Raw genomic sequence first — 4,249 nt, 5'->3', positions numbered from 1 at the left:
CATACTCTCATGCAGGAGGGCCGGCGCCGTGAGCATTAGAACATTCCCTTAGAACATTCCACCTTAGAACATTCCCACCGTGAGTCACCTCCCCATGAGAGCCAAACACTACCCTGTCTCCTGTCTCCACACAAGCGGAAGCTGCTGGTGGCCATCTGTTGATGGGGCTCAGGAAGTGGCTCTCAACTCTGGGGGCAATGTCCGCCCCGCCATCACCACCCCCCCACCCCCGGACATTTGGCAATAGGTGAAGATATTATTGATGACCACAGCTAGGGGTGGAATGGGCAGGCAGAGGCAGTGTTAAATAGCATTCAAGGATGCTACCAAACATCCTACAAGGCACAAGCCAACTGCCCCCCCCCACCCCCAGCGCCAATCCAGCCCCAGGTGTCAGCGGTATAGAAGGGGAGAGACCCTGAGCTAAAGGAATCAGCAATGCTCTGAAGCCCCCCGCCCCAGCCTGGCCTGGGATGAAAAAAGTCACTGCTACTGCAGTCGGGAAAGTGGATCAGATGGGTGATCTCCGTCTGCAGGAGAGATGCTAAGCCTGCACTTGGGCTTTTTTCCATCCAGCTAATGAGTGCATTTGTGGATTGTCTGAAATGACAGCCTCCTTTCCCCGCCATAAACAGCACGTTGGCAAGCCACTCCAAATTCAAGATACTGTCCTGACAAGCTAGGCTGGTGATTCAACAAGGTGACTCTTCTGGCTGTGCAGAAGACGGGTTGCAGATTTTATGGGCAGTCCCTGGGGCGGCACGGGGAGAGCGCTGTGTAGCATCGCCAAGGTTATGGGACCGTGGTCAGGTAAGGCAAGGAGAGAATATTAGCATCGGAGGGGAAGAGAGGAACTTTAAAGCTAGTCAAGGAATCCCGTTGGCTCCACTCCCTAATTATTTTAGCAGGCGGTGAGATCACGCTCTGCAAGAACGGATGTAAAGAAAGGGGAGCTATAACCGGATACCGCTGCAAATAAAGTCAGCCCCACCATGGAAACAAAAACAAAACGTGTGGGGCATTCTCTTCATAAGAAGTTTAAGCTCAGAGTGCTGTCGTGAAAGAACCAGCCTGGGGAGTCAGCCAGCCCGTTCCGGTTCCGAGTTCTCGCTTTGAAATGCTGTGGCCATGTGACTGCAGGCAGAAAACCCTTTCCCTTGTGCCTGGGTGTCTCAGCGATGCAGCAGGACTCATCATAACAGCCACTCCACAGGGCCGTCCTGAGAAGTACAGGGTGTGATGTGTGTGACCAAAGCCACAGAAAACACGCGGAAAAAATATACACGGAATAAATGCCCTGAGCCAGCTCCTCCCCTCCTCTCTTCCCTTGCACGTGTGGAGAGGGAGAACGGTTTTCCCTGAGAGCCTGGTTGGGTGAACGAAGCAGGCGAGGGACTGAGTCAGAGCGAACAGAAGCTTTTTATTAATGGAATTTACTTTGACAAGTCATTCCCACGAGATGTCCAGATAAGCAAGCTTGCCGCAAACAAGGATCTTTGATTCTGGGACCCAGAAAATGACTCCCTGAGATGTATGTATTATGTACCCGGGGTCACCAGAAACAGATTTACCTTGAAGCTGATGAAAAGGAAGCTGCAAGCCTCTCACCCACACAGGAGCCCCAGCAACACATTCATGACCATTTGTTTTTGTAAACTTGGCGGTGGTAAGAGACTCTGACCTTGATTGCTTTGATTGCTTAAGATCGCTGCCTCTTTCTACTCTGACTTCCTTTTGGCCACATTCCCCCTCCTTCTGGGTGACTCTGGAGCAGCCATGGGCATTTTTGGGATCAGGCTAAGAGGAGCTGGAGTCAGAGATACCCTTACTTCGGGTTAGGAGATATTCATAAATTTATAAACTATATTGACAGGTTAGTTACTCCTGGCTGTTCTCAAGTGGGGAAGTTTTCCAGCAATATTCCTACGGCCCACTGGGCTGACCCACCCGGTGTGGAGATTCAAAGGCTCAGATCCAGAGGTCGTATCGAAATTATGAGTGTGCTCCGCCATGTTTGGCACCAGAGGTACTGTGGGCCGGTGGAGGAAGATCAAGATGTGGGATAGACACAGCCAGAACAGACTAATCGGAAGCTGGCCTGGGAAGAATTCTTCCAACCATCAAGTTTGTACAAGTAACTGTAGGCACATTTAACATGGGTAACTGGTCAGGATGAGTTTGAGACCGCCTAAGAAACACGCCCCCAAAATAGAGGACAAAAAGGCTTTTAGAGATGTGCTAAGTGAACAATATGTATTATTCCGAATTTGGGGATACTTTAACACCCAATTTTGTGTATGTAATTTTCTATCCTCTTCAAAAGGGCCTCTCGTGCCCTACAAAACCTGGATCCGTCCCTTAAAGTCACGTACTTTTATCTTTTTCAAGAAGGTAGAGTGGGGGAACAGAGACACTGAATTCCCTAACAAACCAAATTTCCTGAGATAGTTGTATTTCAGTCAGAGAGTGAACCTAAAAAACTGGAAATTCCTTATGTATCTGTTCTTTCTGAAAAGATTAAAGTAAGTACATAAGGCTCCACACTATAGCGGTGGCTTCTCTCACCAGGCCAAGTCCATATTGCGCCCTGTTTTGGGGAAAGTACCTTTTTTATCATGTGAAATAAAACACACCTAGCTTTAAAAAAAAAAAAAAAAAAAGGTCAGTTTCTGCCAATCTTTTATCTGTACTTATCTATCCCTTCCCTCCAGCAGATTCTAAACCCTATTCCCGCTCACTGTTGTGGCTTCTACACCCCAATCAAACCAACTCAGCCGGCTAATTAGTTTTTGAAAGCACAAAGTAACACTATACAAGTTGGAGAAAGTGAAAGAACTTCTAAATTCAAACGACCGAACAAGGAAACATTCAGGTAAGCAGAGCCCTTGCAGTTCTGTTCTTAACCACAGGAAGACTTAAAGGAACCACATTCCGGAGGCTGGTTTTCGTTTTAATGAGAACGCCAGAAGCGCCCCCCCCCCAATTCTCCCTGCCCTTGCCCACCCCGCACCCCCCCACACACACACCCGAACTCCGCCGACCCCTGGAAGCACGAATTACACAAGGGAGAGCAAACGGAGCCTCGTGTTCGTTTCAGAACTGTGTCCTCCATTTCGCAAATGCCCGGGCCCCGCGCCCAATCTGCCGGCCCCTCCCTCCGCGCGCCCCCGGGATGCTCGGCCCCGCGGCCCCTCCAGGTTGGGGAAAGGGGGTGACCCCGGGCAAGTTTGTCCAGTGAGAGCGAACAACACGGGGGAGGATCTGTGGGCTCTTTTCCTTTCCTTGGAAAGCCCTCAGCAAGCTCGACACACTCCCACCCACCGCGGATACCTTCTCTTCTAGGGCTGCTGGTTTTACAAAAACAGACCTCGGGTCTTTAAAAACCTGCATTTTCTCCCGGGGAGTAAGCATTAGTTAATGATTGCCAGCCGGTCTCCGTGTCTCGGCACCATGTGACCGGGCCACGTGACTTGGAGCCGGCTGCGGCTGTTCCTTGTATTTGAATAAAAAGATCAAGCTTATTATTGCACTAAAAGCCTGCGGATCTCGTCAGTGCAACGTGATTCCCAGGCGGGTTACACAACGCGCTGCAGCCCTGGGCTCCGGCTTCCAGCGCCCTGCCTGCCTGCCTGCCTCCGCCCGGCGCAGGGAGCTGTTTTCTAAGGGACGTAAAATAAACATGGTTTTATGTTTTCCAAAGTGAGAGCCCATTTTCCCTTCGGAAAACGGATGATGATCCTGAAAAATGGAGAGACCCAGTTCCTCCGAGCTTTCCGAACTAGCACCAGGTTAGGAGCCCTACTGGACGCGCGCAGATACAGGAAAAAACACGAGATCCAACGCCCTTTGCAACTGAAGATTCAAGATTGATTTGACCTTTGACTGTTTCCCTGTCTCCCGGGCAAGCCACCAAAATACACTTTTCTCCTTACAAAAGGCTGTAAACTAAAAATAACATTTTTAAAATTTAAAATGTAAATGGCACGTTCATTTTTGTGGGACTTTTCCCCCTCAAGATTTCTAGAACATGGCAGTTAAATTTTGATTCAGCACATCCTCAAAGGAGAAACCAGGAGGATTAGTCTGTTATAGGTGGGGAGAGCTGAGTGTCCCTTTGCAGGTTAGGGTGTAGGTGAGCACAATCATGCAAATATATGGAGATTTGCCTCAAAGGGGACCCCCCCCCTTACTCAGAAGGTGACCGCCTTAGTGCATTGTAATATTCCCCCCCACCCTCCCCGGAGGCCAC

At 49.8% G+C, this 4,249-nt stretch overlaps 1 long non-coding RNA gene across 1 annotated transcript; it reads left to right on the top strand.

The window, feature by feature from the left end:
• Positions 1-702: 702 nt before the first annotated feature.
• On the top strand, positions 703-3,975 carry LOC308340102. The gene is made up of 3 exons (XR_013966581.1): positions 703-1,666; positions 2,715-2,872; positions 3,701-3,975. It is a non-coding gene; the product is annotated as an uncharacterized lncRNA (long non-coding RNA).
• Positions 3,976-4,249: the final 274 nt, after the last annotated feature.

This window comes from Martes martes, assembly GCF_963455335.1.
Source record: "Martes martes genome assembly, chromosome: 3".
NCBI lineage: Eukaryota > Metazoa > Chordata > Mammalia > Carnivora > Mustelidae > Martes > Martes martes.
The sequence above is the reverse complement of the archived record's forward strand: the minus strand, read 5'-3'. Positions and strand labels throughout refer to the sequence as shown.